Here is a 25,199-nt window from a genome sequence, read left to right on the forward strand (position 1 = left end):
AAATCTCTGTTTTTAACTGTCCTGAAACACAGACTGGTTAACTAGCTATTTATTGTCGTTGACTGTAAGATTTTGCTGGGTTCTTCTTCCATTTTGGGTCCATTGAAACACAACAGCATCGCAGGTGTTTTAAAAAGGCTGTGCACATTGGTTGGTTGCATTGGTGATTTGAGACAAATTGACGTCTATTGAGTTTCACTTGCAATGTCGCCAAAAATCAAATCATCTTTGAAGACAGCTCGAGTGACAGTGTTGTATAGAAAAAAAAAGGAGTTAATAAAACACAGAAAACCTCTCCATTGTAGCGGTGGCAAGAATCACATTATAAAATACACCAGAGAACTTTGAATTTATTAGACGTGATTATTTTAGTTTTATTTATGGATGTTTGCTAGGTCACATGCTGTTTCACATCAAAAACGTCTGTGGACAGATTCGACGCGTGAGTTGGTTATTTTTTGATTTTACGCGTAATTTATTTGTCAAATACGAGTTCTGTTGCAGAGAAGCGTCAGCGCAGAAGAAGAGTCCTGCGAAAGAAACCCATTTTACCATCTCAGCCAAGGGTTTGAATTACACCAAGCGACATGAAAGATTGCAGGGGCCTATTTAATAGCACCAAGTACAAATAGCATTTACGGTAAGATAAGATAACACAATGAAATAAGCGATAATATTAAGTAAGAAAAAAAAAAGATAAGTGTATATTTAGCCTGATAGGTGTAGGTTATTTGAACCTTATATTTACAAGTAGACACAATGAAAAAAAAAATCAAGGAAATAATTTTATTTTTTGTCTGTGCAGCTAATTTTGAACATAAAAATATTTGGGTCAAATTGACACGTAACACAAAGGGAGGAATTTATTTATTTTATTTTATTTTATTTTTTGTATTTTTCTCGTATTTTAATAATTATTATTATTATTATATTTTGTTTATTTACTTTTTTTGTCTTGAATGACAAGCGACATATAGATGGGTGTTTTCTAGCCTCTGTTATACACGACTCTCTGCGTAGTTTTGGCGAATGTCGGCTAGTGATGAGGGATACCACTGGAGGTGGCCGGTTGGGAGATGCGAGTCGTTCTTGCACAGATTCCTTCCAACACACACAGGCACGGGGGTGGAAAAAAAATTAAAATTATCCTGATGTAGAGGTATTCCAACACCCAATATTCAAGCATTTATTTCAGCTTTATTGTAACATAAGGCGTGACGTGTGTCCAAGCAATTGACGTATATGTCTAGCTGTGAAGCAGTTACGCCAGTGTTTTTCATCATTCAGATTGTGAGGTGGGACTGACACATTGGCTGTCACAACCCTTTGACGGTCCCATCTCACAAACCTTTACCAGCTTTTTTCCAGTTTAGGTCATTTGTGCCGGTCGGCTCAGTCGCCCGAATATCCTCGAAGAACATCACTTCTTCACAAAACAAACCAGGCGGACGACTTCTTTTCTTCCACCATGAAAAAAATATAATACTAACAAAAAACATTCCTCCTCGCCGCTATGAGTAATAAGAATTGTTGGATCATCATCATCAGGAGTGTGTGGGTGGATTCAGTGTGTTTAAAAAGCTGTTTTAAAGCACTTCTGATCAGCTGAGTCTTGTGCCTTTTGAAGGACATTTTTTCATGTCTTCCTCATGTTGGCACCGATGGAAACCATAGTAAAACTTATTGGAACATGGATATAATTAAGATTTTTTTTACAATGTTTTGGTTGTGTTCAGCTCATCAAGGCCTGCAATTATTTAATCAAAAGAATACATAAAAAAAATTGTGAAAATATTATTCTAATGTAAACAGCTGTGTTTCTTCTGGTGAAATCTCTGTTTAAAAGTGTAATGTTATTCGCTGTATGCGCAGGCCGCTATTTTTAGCCATCATTACTCCATGTCTTGTGTCACATGATCTTCAGAAATCATCCTAAAATAATTACTTCCCACTAAACAACACTTTCATAATACATATCAGTAAAAAAAACAGTTAAAAAAAAATGAAAATGTTTTTAAACAAAAATAAAAAAAAAAATAAAAAAAAAACTATAATTTAATATAACGAAGTTATTAAATTTATTCAAAAGTGACAGTAAAGACATTTATAATGTTTTCAAAAGATTTCTATTAAAAATAACGCTGCTGCTCTTGAACCGTTCTATTCAGCAATGAAATTCTGAAAAAAAAAATCACTTTCTTTTCTTGGGTATTTATTTTTTATTTTTTGTTGTTTACGGTATGTTTGATCAACATAACCGACAGGCTTGGTGAGCAGAAGAGGCTTTCCAAAACATTGACAAACCCGCGTGTCAATTGATTGGCACAAACTGTGGACAGAGTACGGTGATAATAATCGTATACATAGTTTTTAAATATGTCAAGCATACATATTTATTTCTGTTTTCACGTTTTGTTCACAATAATAAGTGGACTACTGTTATGAAGTTGGTTTGTAGCAACAGACATTGAAGATCGACTTAATTCAGTCTCACGTAGACGCCAAACCAGGATTAAAAATGTGGCCATGGGATCTATCATATACCTATGACCGCTAAAATGCATTTCAGAATTAGACCATCCTAAACAGGATAAGGCAAGAATAGCGTTTGTACACGTCGCAGATCGGAATCATTTGAGGCTCATGCCGTGATCGACAATAAACTGTATTTCTGCAATCGGATTTCAGTGACTGCCGTCTGATCTCACTGATCTACGTGATTGGACTAGTAGAAAGCTGTAAGTTTCATATCCTATTGCTTTGCCATATTGCACTCTGATTAAGTTTGAAATAATGTGTGTGTCTAGCTGTCAAGGAAGGAACTTGACTAAATTAGTATCTGCATTAAGTAATTATGCTGCATTATGAATTTCTTATTTCAAATAGATATTGGTATCCTTTACATGTTTTATATGCTCCTAATTCTGACTTTCATTTTTCTCTAAAATTGCTGCAGTATATAAAAACTCCCAATTTCTTGAAGATGACACAATCAGTCTTTTTTTCCACCTCAGATGTCTTGGACTTTGTATAACTCTGCAACTTCTGCCGAAGTTTTTTTTTTTTGTATTAGTATTTTAAAGTTATTACTTTAAGTTATTGGCTGAGGGGAAACTGGTGGTTCCATAAAAAACAACCAATTATCAATGCAAAAATAAAAACTATTTTCTTATTTTTTTCTTAATTTCTTAATTCGAATGTTGAATTGTTTGAAAATTTCTTAACACTTTGCAGTTTGATCAAACTAATTTAAATATTATAGGCATCACATTGAAGTATAACAAGAGACAAATGCATAATAATAAATATTTATTTAATGATTTATGGTTATATTTATTTTATATATTAATCCAATAATTAATATTAAAGGTTGCTGCTGCCAATAATATGGTGCGTTAAATCGCTAATTTATTTATTTATTAGTATTTATTTATTTATTTTATTGTTATGCTATCTTATTTATTAGTATTTTATTTTTAATTTATTATTTTTTTTTTTTAATGAAGGTTAATCAGGTAATTTCTAACTTGTCTTTATTTTGTCTAATTCATCTTTTGTCTTTTTGCTTTGCTAGTTTGAATTTAGATTTTGTACATTTCTATTTTTTTTTTTTTTCATTTTTCCCCTTTATATATTATACATTATTTTAAAATGTATTACAATTGATTTTATTTTTTTATATTTTCCTATAACTATTTATTTTTTACCCTCATGCCACGTCAGTCTTGAGTTTGTGTAGTGTAAGTAAATAACATCAAACGGTGGCCAGTAGACGTGTCTGTGGCTGTCTGTGCCCCCCGTGGACCAGTAATGGCGTGGTGTTGTTTCCTGTACAGGTGAGCAGATAAGTGTGCTGGAGTTGGAAGTGAGGCTTTCTGCTTTATTTATGAGATGGGGACGTGTTTGTGGAGTGTCCGCATGCAGTCTTTGACCTGCTGCGCTTCGCGCATCTTACCAGTAGAGATCTGGCCACGCTGAGTTCAAGGCCATTTACCCCCCGTGACGAGCTGCTGTTGCCCATAGCGATGGAATATGATGCTGAGTGGTAGTGGGAGGTTACCAAGGGTTTGTAGGGCCTCCCCCGGGCCCCGCAGCGGGATAGCTGATGATGACGGTCACGATCTTCTGCGCATCCTGCGTCACAGCTCTTCTCCTTGTCTTCGTTTCCAGCTTTGGGACATTCATAAACCGCTGCTATATGACCTGTGTCTAGAGCATGTATATTAACCACCAGTCTCAGTTACAAAATTCTGGGGAAAACTTCCTGGTTCACTGACTATTTTAGGTGATGAAAAGCCAAGTTTCTTGCAGTGGTATCTGAATATTTCCACGGGTAAGCCATTGTTTTGTAGAAGGTATTGTTTGTAAACGACAATTTTCCCTGAGATTTGGAGCCTAATTACAGGAGCGGTAAAAAATGACTTCAACGGAAAGATGGCTTAACGCATCATTATTGAATTAACAAAGAGACCTTGGAAGCTCATTAGGAAATATGGTGACTTTAGTGATCCTTTTTTGCATTTATTGCAATGGTGACAGTTCAAAAAGGAGAAAAAGCACTTTTGTGTGTTTTTCCTCAAGTTTTGGCATGCCTACAACTAAAGAAGTGTGAAGATATCTTAATATCCTTTTAGCATTATGGTTACTTAATAAGCATTTCTTTTGGGCCATCTTTATTTGTCAGCAAGGCCGGACATGGATTCACATCAAAGAGCAAAAGGCCAGGAATAAACAAGCGGGCTGTTGAAGCACAAAATGGTTAAAAAGAAATAGAATGTGTGAGTACTTGTGCATACACCAGAAGATACTTCTACTATACTTAATAAGAAATTCACTCACACAGGCAACTTTGATGAGGGTACTGTAGACAATAAAAGTGCTTGCTTGATACAGAAAACAGAGGTGGGATGTTTGATTTCATTTAGATATTATTTTTATTTATATAAATTTATTCACTCTACTCCTGAGCTGGCAAGAATTTCTATATCTAATATGCTTGATAAATGATTGGATAAATAATACAATAATTTGTGATTTTCTTGATAGTCTCTTTATGTCTTGTATCCGTACTGGTAGTATCAATTTAAGCAACTTTAAAGAAATATTCATATATATTTTTTAATGAACATAACTGAGTAATGCTATTGTCTTAAGAGTAACAGTAACAAAAAGTACTAAAAATATACTATTGGAACTCCAACTCAAACCAGTGCAGGCCTGCAAAATTGCATTCTTAAGAGAAGAATAGAAACACATCGATATAAAAAAATCTCAAACACAAACCAGAGTTAGGCCCATACAGATGTGATAGCTAAACACGACAAGGGTCGCAGAAAAGCCAAAGCAGTCACTACAGCATGGCCACACATTAGCAAGGAGGCGGGGCGGTGTGGATTCTAGTTTACAACATAGATAAGAAGCATTAGATGCAGAAGATTACCATGGCAGCATTTGTTGTCACAATGTTAGCAGGTCACATTTCACTGGCATGTAGCACTTGAACCCCCGGAGATGATTCCTGCCTGTGAAAGTATTGTTTTTGCACCGAGAAGATAATGGCGGACCAGCAGCGGTGAAAACACTCAAGCCTTCCCTGCCGTTCTGAACATGGAAGATCCAGGAGCACTTTGAAACAGCGAGTTTTTTAACATTAGATCTCCCTTGATGGTTTTGTATGGTGTGTCCTAAATGGCTTTGCTTCTGTTAAAAAGCCTGCGGTTATCGTGCTGGGTTAGTGAATGTGTGGTTATACAGCGTTATGTTAACGTAGACGGACCCGTGGATTAGTCGAGGTACTGAAATACGTTAGTCTTCACATTTCGCTTATGTTTCCTCTTCAATGCAGTGACTTGACGATAACACCGGTATCAAGCAAGCTTTTCTTGAAGGTTTTGTTGCTTGTGCTATATTCTCCTGTGTGGGTCACTTTGACGGATTCTGGATCCTCTAGATTAATATAAATGTGGCCGCAGCTATACGTGGCCAGACTGCTGGGAGAAACGGGCCAATGTCGCAAGAGCGCTAATTTCCGCCCATGCACATCGTTAAGCCCCCAACTGCAAACAACCATGAGCGACATCACCAAGCAAGATCCGGAAAACCCAGAAACCAGCCGTTAACACACGACATGAGTATTATTGCTATTCTTCTATCGAGGGATACATGTCATCAGCGTATTGCAACCACTCACGTCTCACCACAGGAGAGACGCTTGCTTGTTTAGTGAAAACATTGTGGGTATGGAATAGATAACTTAATGGAAGATTCACCTTTTTAAAAGAACATGTTTGTGAGACTCTATGGCTCGGGGTTTTCCAGGTTATCCACTGCATCTCATGTTTTAAATGAAACAGTATCTTTGTGATTGATTTCGGGCCTTTGTATTAAAACTATACATGACAGTACATGCATGGATGATGTTTTGTTTCTAATTTGTATAAGGCAACTTTATTAATTAAATATGGTTTATAAACCAACTCTTTTAAATCAGGTTATGCACTTTTTTTCAAAGATATCGTCGTTGGTAATTTATGATTTAATTAGACTTTGAAGAAACGGTGACATAATAGTTTTGTTCGAATGCGCCCTCTTGTGGCCTTAAGGGAGAGAAGACAAAAGATTGACAATAATGCTCTTGTAAATTGGAATATAATTTGATAATTTATAATAATTTAGGGAATTAACAAATGTTCCTATATTTAAGTTTTTCTGAGCAATTTTGACAGCCCTACAAGCAAAACGAGCTATAAAATATCCCATTATGCACAAAAAAAGATTCCGAAATGCATGTCTGTTATAAATTATTCAACACAAATTCATTAAGTAATTATATGCAAGTTTGCATTATTTGATTTCACTATTTTATTTTGTATGTGTGTGTATTTATTTTCAGCGGGAAAATCATGTCGTTATGAAGGAAATTTCCCTGACTTTATCACAAAGCATTTGCACAAATAATAAATCTAATTGCATATGGATTGTATATTGATAACAATGTTTAGTTAATTTTTATTATTTTTATTTTTGCGGAAAATCATATATAATGGATGATTCAGCATGTAATCATCACAAAACAAGTGGCTCATCTACACGTATAATAATGGTAATGTGTTGATTTTTTATTTTTTTGGAAACATATATAATTGATGAATTAAGTCATGTAAAAATAGTTTAATGTTATTTTTTCTCATTTCAGCCCTACAGCAAACCGATTTTATAAAATCTCCATAGCACAAAAAAAGATTCTAATGCATGTCTGTTATAAATTCAACACAATTCATTCATTAATTTATATGAATTTTGATTATTGATTCATGTATTTTAATTTTATTATTTTTCGGGAAATCATGTAGTTAATGAATTAAATTTCCTTGACTTTATCACAAAGCCTTTGCACCACTATAATATAATTGCATATTGTGATTGTATATTTAGAACAATGTTTATTTATTTTTTTATTTTTTTATTTTTTGGGAAATCATATATAATTGATGAATTAAGTCATGTAATCATTTCACAAATAATTTGCTCATCTACACGTATAATAATGGTTAATGCATCCTGGTAGTTGCAGTTTATAAAATTTTATATAAATTTGTATTTTATATTTTATTTTATTTAAATTTTGTATTTTGTTAGAAATCATATATAAGTAATATATTAATGTCAGTGAAATAAATAACAACAAGCACCCTTGCTCAGTTTGGGCAGCATTTGAATAATATTAATGCATATTTTGACTATTTAAATTGTTTTTTTTTTTACTATTTTTTTTTATTTTATATTTCAGGAAAAATTATTTGTAATTAGGAAATAATCTTCATTATCACTAAAGCAGTTGTTCATTTTGCATGTATACTTTATATTAATGCATACAAGGGATTGTCAGTTTTTCTTTTACATGTTAATACAAAGCTTGAGTATTTTAATTACTGGAATATGAGGAGCACAAAATGTTCGTAAACCCCCCCAATGGCGTATACATAACACATTCACGTTCAGTTACTGCCATTATAATTTCCTGATTGTGTTTCTCACTTTTGACATGGAATCTAAGGTATGTAAATCTGATCATTTCATGTGTTTTTATAAATGAGGCCCTGGTTCCAAATAAGTTACATATTGCATGTTTAGTAACATTTTTTTTGTTCTAAAGTGTGTCTGCCCTGAGTTGGCAGTGTCTCTGTGTGCGTGCGTGTGTGTGTGTGTGTGTGTGTGTGTGTGTGTGTGTGTGTGTGTGTGTGTGTGTGTGTGTGTGTGTGAGCAGCTGTGTTGACACAGATACTGTATCCGTGCAGAAGGACACTGGGTCGGCAGTCACAGGTTCTAGTCCTGCAGATTGTTGAGGTGTTTGCAGCTCCACAAAATACTTTCCCGCGTCTGCACTGAGTCTCCAGGTGTTTGCTGAAATGTTCTTGTGCTATTTTGGACCTTGAGGGAAATACAGCGAGGCTTGTATTGTGTTCGAGTCGCTGCGGATGAAAGCAGCTGCTCTGTGAATGCATGTCATGCACTTTGTATTTCTTCTCAGTCTCTTCAGAGCGGTTAGCGGTTCGGTCGTGAATGACTCTTTGTTTAAGATTCTTTGGGAAAATGTCATTAGTCCAAGTTTTCTAAAGCACATTATTGGTTTGCTTGTATTATCCTGCCTTCAAAGACTGACTATAACACGAACAAATAGTTTAATAGTGCTGCCTGGTATTGGATGAGTTGAATCAGTGCTGGGAGGCTCTTTATTAAGTAATTATTACAATTCTAAATTATTAGTAAAATATAATATTAAATGATATTAGTTAATTAATTAATTAATAATGAACATTAATTATTCTAAATTCTTAAAATAATTTTAAATGAGAAAAAAGACAAGTAAACAAATAAATCATTAAAATAAAATTATCAATGAATTATTTAGAAAAGCATGAAAATTATGGAAAAATCTAAAAATCTAATAAATAAATAATTTAAATAAAATAAATGTTAAAAAATAGAATTAATTAGAAAAATAGAAAACTAAAATAAATAGACTAAAAAACTAAATTAAAAAAAAACTATGTAACTAAATAAATAGACTAAATAAAATAAATTACATTAAAAATGATTTAACTAAGTAATTAAACTGAATATTTGTTTTAAATAAATACATTAAATAAATTTTGTTTTATTTATTTATTTTAATTTTTAATTTACTTTTAATTTAATTTTTAGCTATTTGTTAATTGTAAGAATTGAATGATTTTTTCCCTCTGCTGTTCTCTTCTGTTGTTGCTGGTCAGATTGTGTGATGAGGCCGAGAGTGTTAATACTTACACAAAGCAAGAGAAGAGGACATGCTTTCACATGAGTTTTTCACATGAGACTTTTACTTCTGATTCTATGACCTGCAAAGACCTCAATAGAGGGATTTACCGTGTTTGCCTTCTAGTGTCTAGTTTCTTAGAGATCTGAAAAACAAACTTTGCCTTTTAATGACTGTTTTGGTTCAGTAGAGGTCTTGACAGTCTTGATTCTTCAGAATAACTTTGAATTCTCTGGGATCTGATTAACTAACATGCTGTCATGTCACTAATGTAAAATGTCTGTGAGTTTGATAAATAATGTTGGATTAATTGCCTAAATCACATCCTGGTGTACCATCTGTCATACTATAAAGGAATTTTCCATTTTGACTTTTCACAGGAAAAGTGATGCATTACATTGCATCATTTTTTAGGGCTGCGTTTTAATTTTCTGCCAGGATATTTTCCGTTTCTCTACTTATTTTTTCTTACATTGTAGAAGTGGAGTACTTGTCATGAAAACATTGATGTTGGCTTCAAAAAAGTTTAAAATCTTAAAGTTTGAAGGATTTAGTGTAATTCTGTGAACAGGTTCAGTAGTGGGTTAAAGCAGGTTAACGGTCTCTTGTGTGTTTGAGCTGCTTGACAGATGGAGTTAAAGTCAGAAACAGTCAATGGAAATCTCTGGGATTTTGATCAGAGCAGATAAAACACACTCAGACTGAAGATCTGTGCCAAGTTTAGTGAATGCAGCTCAAGGCTTCAGGAGTCAGAAAGAGTTTATGGATTCACAGTCACAGCATGTTCGCCAACATAAATATCCGACAGTTTAATCTGACATCAAATCAAGACGATTTAATCTTCTTCAGACACACACCTGAAGATCAAGAGGTCTTCAGTCACATGACCTCGAGGTGGACACCACAAGGCTAACGTTCATGCTCGGGTCACACTTGGTACCTTGAGATGTAATTTTTTTTTTTTTTTTCAGGAATATAAGTTTATATATTTTTGTTCAATAATTTTTTTATTATTATTATATAAAATTTTGGGGATATTATAATAAAATACAAAATAATTATACCGTTTTTATAAGCTTTTTTTTTTTTTTTTTACCCACTGTCATTTCAAAGTGTTTTTTTTTTCAGACCCTTTATTTATTTTAATTTAAATTTATTTTATGATTTCATTTTAATTTTATTGTTAGTAATTTTAATGTTTTTATTTTGTCATTTTTATTATTTTTATTAAAATATTTATTTATAGTTTATTACATTTTCGTTTATTTTTAGTTATTTAGCACTTAAACGTAAACTTTAAAGAAAATTAGTCCTTGGCAACTAGCTAAAATGAAAAGTTTAAGATTGCTTTTAAATATTTATTTCAGTTTTTGTTTCAGTTATGATAATAATGATAATAATCCTGCATCACTCATGATTTTCTTTCTTTCTTTTTCTATTTTGCTTCTGTTTTTCAACATAATTTGACAGTAGACGACCCTCTCCTGAAGTCTTTGACGCTCTCAGATCTCATTTGCACTCGTGTTGAATTAAAAAGGGTCTCTCTTCGCAGCATGTTTGATGTCGTTGACGGCACAACAGTAACATGTCAGCTTCGTACAGCTGGAAAGCATAAATCCACTTGTTCTGTTGAAACAAGCGGCTCCTGAGCAATAACAGTTTCTTCTGTGTGCATCTACTGTGTTAGGAATCACCAGCGCTGGCAGAGAATGCATTTTACACATTTTAGACAAATCAAAATGCACGGATTGAAACAAGTGTTTTTGGGTTTGTGGGCTGTGACCCGAGGACCAGAACAGCATCGCATAATATAATCAGTAAAATAATACATATGAGCTGTAATTGAAAGCACATTAGACACCTGGTCTGTTTCTCTTGAAGCTCTTAGAGCACTTCCTCAGCTGAACGCATGTAAACATGCCGTTAGGACGTGGAAACGATTTTCAAAAGTGCCTCACGATTATCTGTGAAGCTCGAGGGCGGCAGAAATCATATGAACGAAACTCTTCTAAAAGCTTCCCATATTCACATTATTAGACTTAAATAATTCTTAAGAAGAAAGTCTTTCATTGCTCCTCTGATGAATATGAAGTTAATTTCATTTTAGATGCACCTCATACATTCATAATAAACAGCAAATAACAGAATCAATTATACAGACTCATCAGTTATGAAACTAATTGACTGTAAAGCAGCTCTACAGAAGACAATAGAGTCATTATTCAAACCAATTCAGACCATCTCGTCTGATAGTGTCAGTGCAATTAAATTAGTAATATTTCTGAATGTTAATTGTCTTTTAAGAAATGTATCTATAAAAAATTAAATGAAATGGATCCAGTTATAAATGAATTATGTACTTTTATAAATAAATAAATATGTAGTTATTTAAATAAAAAAAATAAAACAATTACCATTCAGAAATATTATCAATTTAATTGCACTGACACTATCAAATGATACATTTTTAATTTATAAATTATTTTTTTATTGTGTTTTTTCTTTTTTTCTAATTTATGTAATAAATTAAATATTTTAATAAATATTAATATTTTAATATTTTTTAAATAATATTTAGTAATAAAAAGTAGAAAAAAAATGTTTTGGAAAGAATAGAAAAATTAAAAAAAAAATATTACTAAATATTATTTAAAAAAATATTAAAATGTTAAAATTTATTCAAATATTTAATTTATTACATAAATTAGAAAAAAAGAAAAAACACAATTAAAAAATAATAATTTATAAATTAAAAATGTATCATTTGATAGTGTCAGTGCAATTAAATTGATAATATTTCTGAATGTTAATTGTTGTATAAGGAACACATTTTATAAATTGAATCTAGTTAGGAATGAAAGATGTAATCATTGTTTTGTTTTTTAAATAAAAATGACCAGACTGTATATTCAAGATGTACAACTGGTCACACAAGACTAAGACGTGTATGTTTATTGAAAAGAGAAAAATCACCTTTGTGTGATTTTTACAAGTCTTCCATGATTGTAGAACAGATTTTATTAGAGTGTCCTTCTTTAAATGATACTTGAAAGTGTGTAGATGGACATTTTTTAAAAGGTTTCACCTGGAAAAAAATGATTTCATAACTGTGTGCCTTTTAATGCTGGTGATGTTGTTTACTGTACAGTTCTGCTGCTCTGGGGTGTTTTTTTTTTTATTTTTTTTTTTTTTATTGATTATATTAAAAAATATATTTAGGCTTAAATTTAAGCTGTATTAACTGGCAAGCAAAATTGCATAAAAAATTAATATAACAATTTTATTATAGTAATTCCGTTATAAGAACTGAAACTAATAGCATATAAAACTAATAAACTTGCATAAATATGCATGTGATGCATATTTGTCAGTAGTGCATAAATCAGTCAAAATTTGTCAAAAATTATTTGCATCTACTTTTTTTAAAATCATATTCAAAATGCATTTATTCAAATGGCTTAGAATCAGCATAAATCTGTTCATTGTGAAAACAATTAAACTTATTCATTCAAAAAGTAAAAAAATGTGGCTGAACAACAAAACAAAAATCAAATACATTCATTAATTAGAAAGAAATAATTAATTTATTAAAAATAAAAATATAAACCTGGCTATTGTGTATCAAAAACACACAAATTACAAAAACACAACAAAATAAATCTAACATTATTTCGTTTTGCGTCACTGACAAGTCATGCAAGTTTGAAGTTTATATTAAAAATGTGTAATCCAAATGCATGGGCAATTTCTATGCGATTCAAAGACACAAATCTTACATTTAGGCCTGAATATTCTCTGAGCTTGTTTGTATAAAGACACAAGTGGTTTGATTGTCATTGTAAATATCTGCTCCTCTTTAACTGAAGAGTTTTTGCTCAAGTTATGTAATGTTGTTTATGTGGAGGGGATGTTTTGGCCATTGAACGGCTCTGGAGCTTTACTCGAGGACTGTCTCGTGAGGTTTCCAGCTGAAGCTTGTCCAGGACCTCCAGGTTTAGGCTCTTAATATCTGCAGCAGATCAGATGCTCAGCCAAAGCGCTTCACGTCTGAAGAGGATGACACTGCAGGGCCGTGCATGGTGTTTATTGTCTGTAGATTCACATATTTATTTTAACAGAAAGTGAAATAAATGTCTGCCGATGAGCAAAGAAGCTGTTTAATTAACTAACTTCTTTCTTAATAATCCCACACATATATCTCCTCTAAAAAAAACCAATGTGGGCCAGAAACAAACTAATGCAATACACAAACAAAAAACATATTCATCATTGGCAGTACAGCTCATGAGTCAACTATTGTTTCTGATGATCATAAAACATTCAAGATTGAATTCCGCAGTACAGTCGAGCAGCAGATTAAAGGACAATAGAATCAATCTGCTGTGTTCAGAGTGTTTCAGAATATATTGTTCGTAAGGGTTTGTGATTCATACGTAGAGGGATAGTTCACCAAAATGATCATTCTGAAAAGCAAAAGCTGCATGTCGAGCATTTTAAATAATACAAAATATGAATATATATATATATATATATATATATATATATATATATAATATATCTAATATATATATATATATATATATATATATATATATATATATATATATATAAAATCATGTATTTCCTTCTTTGTAATGTTATTCTTTAATAATAATAATAATAATAATACAATTATTTTAAATTATTGTTATTAAAATTATTTTCTTATTAATTCAAAAAGCTGTTGAATATTTCAATAATAAAAAATAATAATAATAATAATAATAGAAGAAAATACATTATTATATTTTTATGATAACAATGTATTTTCTTCTAAATGTTATTAATTAATGATTAAAATAATATTAATAATACAATTATTATAATGATTATTATTAACATTTTCTTTTTAATTTATTTCTTGTTAATCCAAAAGCTATCAAAAGCTGTTTAATATTTGAAATAATACAAATATTATTATTATTATTAAAATTATTGTCTTATTAATTTAATAATAAGACAATATATTAAAAAGCTGAGTTGAGTGTATCAGATAAATAATAGAAATATAAATTTCAAAATCATAAATAAAACAATCAAATACAAATTTAAAATCTAATTATTATTAGTATATAATATTATTATTATTAATTATATCATTGTAATTATATTTTCTTATTAGTATTAATAGTAATCATGAACAATATAATATAATATTAATAACATTTAATGATGATTATTATTATTTAATTAAAATTATCATCCTATTATTATTATTAATAACATGGCATTTTCTATGTAATTAATTAATTAAAATTCAATCATGATGTAATGCTTCTAAAGGCACCATGTTTGATTTCATGACTTCACAAGACTTGAAATACATAGCACAGGTCATACAGACTACTATTATATGTTTAATGTATCTTTGTTGATTTTTATTTTTTATTTTTTATTCGCTTGACAGAATTTTTTTCACTTTCGTGTTCCACATAAGAAAGTCGTGAAAATACATTCGAAAGTCGTCCAAAACATCTGTTTTTTGAATGGAACATGAAGGGTGATGACAGAATTTTCTTCTTTTTTTCATTTTTGGACAAATTATTCTTTTATTCTTTCTGATTATTAGTGTCAGACAGCAGGGCTTGTCTTCACTCTTCAGTCTTATCTGTGGGTTTAAAGTCTGGGACGCATCCGTCCCCTCAGCTCTGATGGTTTTTTTCAGGGTTTTCGTTAGTGTGCCAGGACCTGGTGTGGTCAATGGGTGATGAAAATGAGCCAAACCAGCTCTGCTTTCACCATTCAGACGTTGTGTGTCATTGTGGAGCGATGCAGAGCACAGAGACACCTGAGTTCACAAAGAACCAGCGCTTGACACTTGACCAGCAGGACCAAAACCGGTGCTAAAATACAAGTCCATAATCCAGTGATTGGCCAAAACAAATCGAATCAAAATCCAGACACATATTTGTTTAGAGCTGTTTAAACGCTGCTTGATCTGTGCAGATTTCTCTCCTGATTCACACCAGAACACTTTTTCACTGGAGGAAGTGTTATTATGGATTATAGACTCTATGTATTTGAGTTAAAAACATCTTAATGCTGGATGTGTTTCATCTTCTGTCTTCTCCAGATGTTAACTGATGGACTGGAGTGCTGTGGATTACTTGTGGATTATTTGTGATGTTTTTATCAGCTGTTTGGACTCTCATTCTGACGGCACCCATTCACTGCAGAGCATCCATTGCTGAGACACTGATGCAGTGCTACATTTCTACAAACCTGATGAAGAAACAAACTCGTTCACATCTTGGATGAACTGAGGGTGAGCATGTTTTCAGCACAGAGAGAGCATAGACAGGCTTCTCTACTGATCCATATCAGACCCACATCTCTTCTTCTGGTCTTTGTGTTTCTGTTCAGTTGAGATCATATTAGTTTGTGTAGTCTGCTTGAAATCGTATGTGTGTAATTTGTCATATGTGACTCATGACATCATGGCTCTACTCTTTTAACACAGGTTCTTCATGACACACCTCTTCCAGCTTTCACTAGATTAACAAACAAAATATTCACAAATAAACCCTTACAAAAATCCAACCCAAAAAAAACTCACACCCAAAACACAGAGATAGTTCTACATTGAGTCTCAGGACTGAGTGTGACATGCGCACACAGACACACTCACACACACACACACACACACACACACACACACACACACACACACACACACACACACACACACACACAAAAAACACAATAAAAGTTCATTTAAGGTGCCGTGTGTCTCCTGAGCGCTTGTGATCAGATTTCATTGACGGAAGAGTCTCTGGTTTCATTGCTTCATGCAGGAACACTTTGATGTGGGAACTGATCTCCGTTGATAAAGTGAAAAAAAGTAAAAGTGCATTGTTTCTTGACAGTATGAGTATTTTCCTTGTTATGAGACTTCATGTGCTCTTCATCTAAGAGTTTGTGGATCCTTTCTGTGATTATTAGTGCAGATGGAAGTCTTTTCTCTTTATAACTGCACCCACACACTGCTATTCACTGCCTGTGAAAATAATACAGACACCCTCATGTCCATTTATGTCTTAATTTCTGCTCTTTAAGTCTCTGTCAGATCCTGACAGTAACCTGGGGCTGCACAGTGAACACAAACCAGCAAAGCAAACACGGGCCAAAAACACCAACAGGACTGAAAGTGTGTGAAGAACAGACACACAGACACACTTCCTTCCTGGTAACACAAATACTCACATTTATAATAACAGATAAACACCTTATAGCTCAGCAGGGAAATCTGTGGCATGAATTTAAACATAGTAGAATCCGTTTAAATGGATTATTCACCAAAAAATTTAAATTCTGTCATCATTTACTCACCTTCAATTTAATCCAAACCTATATGAGTTTATGCTCAGCAATGAATGCTCTGCAGTGAATCCATTGCTGAGAAACTGATGCAATGCTACATTTCTACAAATCCGACGAAGAAACAAACTCATCCTAATCTGAAAAGGTGAACACATTTTTGGTTAAATGATTCCTTTAATGTTTGATAAAGCACAACTAATGAGACCTTATTGTAAAGTGTTACCATTTAACTTTAAATGCGGTCTGTTTTGTTAAGAAATGCATTTGAGATGGTCTCTATCACTGTTACAGTTTAGCTGATCACATTTTCCTCATTGCAAAAGTTTGCACTTACTGCAGTTCTTGCTCTTGTTTCAATCTGCGCGTGTGGTGCATGTAATAAGACCCTAAAGCAACTGCACACTTGAGAAGCACACACTGGGGATGTGTTTCTTGTGTGTTGTGCGTTGACATTTCCTCTGGTTTCGCTGTATTCCTGGTTAGTAATCCAGTGATGTTCTCATGCTCTCGTGGGATCTGAGCTTCACTCAGCAGCAGTGGCAGGGCTTCATGGAGGCCGCTGGTGGCCATGTGGAGTCAGTTATGCCGTGTTTTGACCTTGTGAAGGTCGTCAAACCCCCTTCTGATGCCAGCGTTCATTAGTTTCAGGCTTTGGTTCCCCTGTGCTCAATCTGATCTCCCTTATGAAAAAAAAGCTTATTTATTTTATTTTTCATGAAAATTAGTGTGAACTCAATGCAATGTTTTCAGACACTTAACTGCATGTCATTTTCAATTAAATGAAAATGCATTGTAGTTTAAATTGATATCAAATGCAGTTAGTTGAACTTCTAGTTGAATGCTTTTTTTGACCGACTTGAGTACATTTTTATACATAATTTCATAATTACTTTGAGATATGATTAAAGTGTACTGCCAGATGTACTGACAAGAATTTATTATTAATTAAACCTACTTTTATGTCATTTCTCTTGAATCTTGTATGTCGTTTATTTTGATAATATATTTGAATATATTTTATTTTAAATGTAATTAAATATATTTGTAGTTGCACATTTGTAATTAAGTTGCAATTTAGTACATTTAAAATGTATTTACTGTCGATGTAATATTGAATAACACACTAAAGTTTAAATTGGAATCAAGTATTTTACGTGTGCTTTAGTATGTTAGTCAACAAATTAAAGCACAATAAATCATGAAAAATGTACTTTACAACTTTTAATCTGACTTTACAAAGTGCACTTAAGTGTGTTAAGAAACGTACTCTAGGTACACTTTTATTTCAGTAGCATTATATTATCTGCAAGAACAGTTTTTAAATATATATATATATATATATATATATATATATATATATATATATATATTCTATATATATATATAATATATATATATATATATATATATATATATATATACGATTTGAAGTATAATACAAGAGCATTTAAATGAAAATACTGGAACCGAATTATTTTTGACGTTTGTTTCTGTTAATTACTTATTGAGATGAAACACACCATAGTAAAATATTATGAATAAACTAAAATATAAATAACTAAAGCTTATTGCCAATCAATCACAGTGATGAAGGTTATTAAAAAAAATATGAATTGATCATATTTGCCATAATTAAATTGTGCTGCATATACACTTTTTTTTTTTTTTTTTTTTTTTAGTTCTAAGGAAATTGTGTTCAACCAACAAACTACATTAAGTGGCATAAACAAATATTTAGGTTAATTAGTCCATTATTTAATTTTTTTTTTTTTTTAGAAAATAATAATTTAATTTACACACAACATTATTATGTCAAACAGAACTCATCAAAATAATGGTTTGCAACTCAAAAAGGTTTAATTAAATCAATAAATTAGATTCCCTTTTCATCTCTTGATAGAGGAACTCTATTACGTCACACTGTTGCTCCTTGTATGTTTATTTGTGTTGTAACTGAATCGTATAAAGCGTGTCATGATAAAGCCCAGTGCTCCTCTGTTTCCGCTCCGCTCCGCGAGTTCAAGTTCAAGGTCTGATGATTAATGATAATCACCTCCGCACTGATAGTTAATTAACACCATGTGTTCATTATCTGTCAGGCCTCACATCCTGATACTATTTTGCAATTTTCTGTTGTCAAAGGTATGAAAGGTTTGAGATTCCATTGCTTTCTTGCAGCTGCTTCCCATTAAGTCCCAATTAAAGAATGAAGCGGTTTTGTTTTCTGTTGCCAATTGGGTTATAAACCACATCGACTTATAAACCTCTGTGGACTTTCTAGATGTTGAGCTTCTCTTTAACAGAGTTTCTTTAATCAGAACCATTAGTGAGCATTATTCAAAATCACCATTTATTGTGTGTGTGGTGGAAATTACATTTCATATATTTTGGAATAAAATGGCTTATCGGGGCTCCAGACTAACATTTGAGAGCAGTGGCACCAGCGCCACTAAGTTCTCGATTTACTATTGTTTTGCATTAATAAGTGCAGTTACTATTAATATTTCATGTTCGTTTCTTGTTTATTTTTCTTTTGTTTATTGTTTATACAGATTTGACAATAAAGCACTAAGCTTGAGTTAAAATGCATACAAAATTTACTTTTATTAACAACAGTAAAATGTGCAAAATCTGCTTTTTATATACAGAAGAATTAAATCTTATTAAATTTTCCATTATTCTTCTAGCATATGATACTGACCAACTTCAGCGATTTAGTAGCAAATTGAAGAAAAGTTTAGGACTTTTCTTACTTCATACACAAAAAAAGTGTATAATTCTGACAAAATCTGATTTCTTGGACAAAATCTGATTTTCTTGATTTGATATTTTATAATAGTGATTTTATTTGGTCGCAGTCTGGAGCCCTGCTTATGTCTTTTGAAGGCTCATATTACGTCTTAAATGCACACAAAGATTTGGGACCGATTCAAAGCAATAAAATAAAATAAATGAAAATGCATTATACTTTAAATTAAAATTAAATGCAGTTAGTAGAACTTTTGACTTAATTATTAGAAATTAATTTCATAATTATATCTGTTTTGCCTTTGAAATATGGTTAATGTACTGATAAGCATTTATGTTAAACTAAAATACATTTTAATGTAAATCCTCAGGTATTTAAATGTATATCTAATTGCACTTTTGTAATGAAAAAATTGCAATTTAGTCATTCGAAATACATTTTTACTGTAGATGTAATATTTAATTTATGCACTATGGATAAAATTACAATCAAATGTTTTTATACATTAAACAATAAAATCCAAAAACACAAAAAGGCATTTGAATGGTGAAGTGCATGGGAGAAAGTTTCTACTCTTAATATAACAGGTAAAAAAAAGAAAGAAATGTGTTAGATTAATAGTTTAAGAAACACAGACCTTTCAGAAATCCAGTGGTGGGTGATTGATTAGTGTGAGCTCTTGGCTTATTAAAGCGTGTTGTGTAGCTGACGAGCGTTTTGTGTCTCGGGTCTCTGTCTTTGGCTCTGACACTCAGACATTCCTCTAGACTCAGACACATCTACTGCAGAAGCCGTGTAAATATTTATCTGTCATTTCAGAGTCTGTCCTCACTGCCAGCTTCTCAAAATCCCCCTCATTTAGTCTGCGCGCTCTATGAATGTTTGCCTCTCCGTTTTTAAGGTTTATCCATCACCTGCTCAACAGGGATGGCAGTAAAATGTTTCTAAATCAAACCTGTTTTGATTCCCGGTGAGGACTGTTTGTGTTAGTTATGATGAGATTCCATTAGTTCCTGAAATGAGGATTTAGGCCTTCTGAGAGTCCAAGTACCCCAACTCTAGAGATTAATTCTGTAATAATGGACCAAAAACCCCTCAGAATCTCACGAAATGTCTGTCAAACTCATTTATGTTTATGCATTTTACATGTGTGCATTCAGCAGATCCTTTTATCCAAAATGACTTACAATAAAGGAGCGTAAGCAGCTCATCACGGCCAACGATATCCATAATGCCATGTTAAGGGCCCTATGATTTCTGTGATGTGCAAAAATAAATAATAATAATAAATTAAGTTGTTTTTATGAATTCAGTTGATTAGAAATTCGTTTTGTTGATTACAATTAAATTTTTATTCGTTTTAATTTAAATAATTTACATTTAATTAAACTCTGTTAAGATGGAATCCTGAAAAAAAATCAAGTGCACACAAAAAAAACATTGTATTTGCAAAAAAATAAAAAAAAATTTAATGTGGCTCTAAAATGTATTTTTTGTTGAACTTTTAATACATTTCTTTTAAACTGTATAAGTTTCATCATTTAAATTCATTATACATGCTTTTTGAGTACTAAAAAAATAATTTTACCTTTAAAACAAAGTACAGAAAAATTTACATGGATCAAAAAAAAACCATAATCCAGAAAAAATATTATAATAGAATGCTAGAGGTAGAAAACAAGCTAGAGCGGAGGAGAAATGTATTGCTTTTGTTGTTGTTTTTTGGTGTATGACAAAATAAAGTAAATAATGATTTTATACTGATTATATTGTATGTTGCATTGCTTTACTTCATAGGACCGTTAGTCAAGACCCAGGCATCAGCATTAAACAGCATGTCGTCTTTTAGGATTACATTCGAATGCATGATCTCACATCATCTTTGCTGCATTATGAGAGAATTCACATACACTGACAGATGTAAAATGTCACAAAGTGACTTTGAGGGCGGAACCAAAAAGTGAGAGGAGAAGTTCCGCCCGGGACCGGAAAATGTGTCAAGCCCTTTGTCACTTCCGGAAACCCCGAACGCCTCAAATATCAAGGGAAATCTGCAGCAGGTGTGTGTCCAATGATGTGGCGATTGCAGACAGGGCAGTTCGTGAGTATAAAGAGGGCATCGAGGATACAGGAAGGCGTGTTGTGTGTTTGCCTCCCAAGGAACGCCACGAGTGAGACGGAGTGTTTTTGGGCGCTGGAGTAGGGCGAAGCAGATGAGAGTAATTGTGGAGTCGCTAAGCGAATTGGAGGATTGAAAACGGCCACTGGAACCCTTGGTTTGCCAAAGTGAAGTTTATGGAAAGGAAGTCGTACTCACTCGTGTCTGTTGTACGAAGGTGCCGTCGGGAAATAGTGACATTGTGGAACAACGACGACATCTCTGGGCGTCTGCACGAAGCGGGGAGAGAAAGAGAGCGGTGTGAAGATCAGTATTACGAAGACTGCGAGTACATGGATTGCTTAGATTGTTGTCTTATCTGGATGAGAAAGAGAGGCGGGAGAAGATTCAGTATTCACGAAGACTGGAGTAATTGGATTGGCTTACTATGTTTGTCCGAGCTAAACAGCTACGGACCTTGCTACGCCTGTACAGCACCTAGTGTGAGAGGACAGCTTACTTGTTGAATACTTACCGCCCGCGCTTTAGAGTTAAAAGCCATTGCTATGGAACCCGGCTCAGTAAGTAGTGCGAAGAGTCGTCACCTTGCTCATATATCATCTGTGATAGAGTAAAGAAGTTTACTCGATTCTGATATATCCCGGTGGACATCCACGGGGCATGGCCAGTTACTTGCTATATCCTTACCGTTTTGTTCCTTTCCTGTCGTGCCCTCAGGGATTGGATTTGGGGTGGTAACTCGATATTACCTAGGACGGTTTTAGGGAGTGTGTCTAAAGTGGTAGGGAGCTGTTCCGCCGTGGTGAAGTTTCCCTCACCCCCCGAGCAAAGAACCCCCTCTCCGCTACGGAACCAGGTAGTAGTTCCTTCGTTTTAACCCATTTATCATGCGTGCGTGTTCTTGTTTGCCTTCAGGCGGGAAGGAAGGGTCCGCCACGGGGGGACAAAATCAAGCCAGTTACAGGAAGGAATTAGGATTAGTCGGGAGGACTGGGTGGAAGTTATGGGAAAGGACTCGCGGAAAGGGGGGTAGCCCTTGCCCCCCCCCTTCCCTGGTGATTACGTACAAATCAGGACTCCAGAGTTCTCAGGCCCATCAAGTACACCTCCGTCAAGAGGACGGAAAATCAAAGTTTTAGATTACCCTTGTTCTCCTTTCTAGAATTACAGTTTGTTTTTAAATTTAATAATAAAGTTGTTTTTTTTAATATTACCCCTAAATTCTCTTGTCGTTGGTGTTCTGGTCCTTGGGTGGGGGGATCTTGGGACCTCCTACGAGGTGGACCCGTCGGGAAAGAGGGGTGTGAACGTTGACTAGCAACACCTGTGGTACACGCTCCGACCTGGTGAATAAGGCTTGCACAAGCATTTCTCCTCCTGTGTTTCCCTTATAAAAATAAAAAAGATTTTCTTATCAGTTTATTTGTTGTTTCCAGTAAAAATATCTAAACATTCCTGAATCAAGATACATTTACTGGACAAGCAAACTAACTTATGATATTGAGTCTTGTTTTCTGAAAAATGTATTAAAATTAAGTGAGTTTCTGCCTAATACAAGAAAAAGATATATATATATATTTGCCAGTGGGTTAAAAAAAATAATCTTGTTTTTCCTTTGGATTACATTTATTTTTCTGACCTCATTGGCAGATATTTTGTTCTTGTTTTAATCAAAACCTAATTTAAATGTGATCTTTTATACTCAAGATTAATTAACATTAAGTCATTTTGCTTCTCCAGTAAATGTAGACAAAATAGACTGAAAAATCACTGGTAACAATATACTTGAAGACTTTATGTATAATGCATTATAAGGCTATCCATAATTCCCGTTATAATGCATTATATCTTTTCATAAGTAATTGTAAATAAAGTTAAAATGCATTATAATACTTACAGATTTCATGTTACATCTGAATTTGTTTGTTTATTGTGTTTTAATGCATTTTATTTTCTTAAGGTGTAATAAAGAGTAGATATTCTAACTATGCAGTTATTCATAAGATTATATGTTGCATAATTATGTGCATTACAAAGCAGAATTAATGCATATGATGCATAAGGTAAATTGTTATACAAATAATTTTATGCAATGAATGTTTTGTGCACCAAAAAGAGGAATAAATTAGTTTTATATGACTGTTCCTCTTACGGCATTGTGTTTTGCTCCTGAAAGTTACAGTATATTCAGAACTCTTTCTGTTTACAAAGATCAAGACTGTTTGATTCTTCTACAGTTTGATTATTGCCTGAACCGGCTGAACTTCTCAGAAGGCTATTGTTTCGTCGAGGGGAGCGGCAGCTCTTAAAACTAGGCCAGCCAACACTGAGCGTCTGTCGACACGAGATGATGTTCAGGACTCGCAGCATTGATGACTTACTAAACAAATAGAGTGCATAAAAAAAATATTGCCGTTTATATAGATTTGTTCTATTTGAATGTATCGGGGCCCAGATGTTCAAAAGTGCCTCATTTTGGAATTGCATAAGGTTTTGGATTATCAGGATCAGGTGATTCTCGTGCAAGTTTTTCAAAATGCAATTTCTGTTCCAGATTATGCCTGAATTTTAAGTGTTTTATGTAACAGAAAACACACAAAAACATTATTTTCCATTTCAGTGTCTTTTTAAATGACTTTCCAGACGGCGAACACTTAACAGTATAAATAGCCGCGCATCACAGAAATAAATCACATGTTAAACAGATATTCTAAAAGGTGAGAAAACAGTTGTTTTATATTTTTAATAACATTTCAGACTTTTTACTGTATTTTTGTGTCTAGTAAATGTTAACCTTTGTGGAGCAGAAAGACTTCAAAAACACTGAAAATCTTAATTATTGTAAACTACTGGCCTTGTTGGTGTTCATGCAGAAAGGACTTTGACTGGTTCAGCTCTGTTACATGTCATCATAATTAATACGTACAGCCTAGACATTAAATAAATATTTTTACTATTGCTGTTGATATGTTGAGGGATTTATATAGACAAAAATCTTTTTTTCTTTACCTAAAAGGCCTTCTTCTTCTTACTTTATCTACTGTATACAGTTTGATATAATGTGTATAAGCTAAATAAATAAATAAATGGATCAGCATAATCCTGATATATTTATTTTTAATTATTTATAGATCAAATGTCTCCCCAAACCTTTTGAACCACATGCTGAAGGCTTGATCCGATAAAAACCAAGACTGAATTGCATGATCTCATCAAACTTCATAATTCTTTTTGTTTTCTTTTGAACAACCTATTTTTGCTTATCTTATCCCAATTGAAAGCAGAGAAATCGGATCAAATGTTCTTTTGAACAACTGGGCTGTGATGTTTTTACATGCATGGGAAAAACAGATCCCTCAAACAATAAAGTGGGTAGGTGATGTGTAATGCTGTCATTTTTGGGCCATTTTGACATTTTTTAAAAGCTTGATCAGTATAAAATCTCCATCCACATGTTTGTTGTATAAACAAAAAAATACTAGGCCGCTCTGCCTAAAGCTGGCTGATTTGAGGAAATTCAGTAAAGTTTAAAGTCTGTAAGCTCATGTGTCTAGTGCTGTCAATGAGTTTCAGATGCTTTTGACTGCCCAGGTGCTGCTTTTATCTTTTACTGCCGGTCATTATGGTTTGCATGGCGCACCAACATTCTCTCCATAAACCCTAAGCTTTAAAACTTG

At 33.0% G+C, this 25,199-nt stretch overlaps 1 long non-coding RNA gene across 1 annotated transcript in view; it reads left to right on the forward strand.

The window, feature by feature from the left end:
* Positions 1-23,853, forward strand: part of LOC122146182 — a 59,224-nt gene extending 35,371 nt beyond the window's left edge. The window contains exon 3 of the long non-coding RNA XR_006160879.1: positions 23,760-23,853. This is a non-coding gene — a long non-coding RNA (uncharacterized LOC122146182). The remainder of the gene's footprint in view (positions 1-23,759) is intronic.
* The last annotated feature ends 1,346 nt before the right edge of the window (positions 23,854-25,199 follow it).

The sequence above is a fragment of the Cyprinus carpio genome, chromosome A9 (genome assembly GCF_018340385.1).
Source record: "Cyprinus carpio isolate SPL01 chromosome A9, ASM1834038v1, whole genome shotgun sequence".
Lineage (NCBI taxonomy): Eukaryota > Metazoa > Chordata > Actinopteri > Cypriniformes > Cyprinidae > Cyprinus > Cyprinus carpio.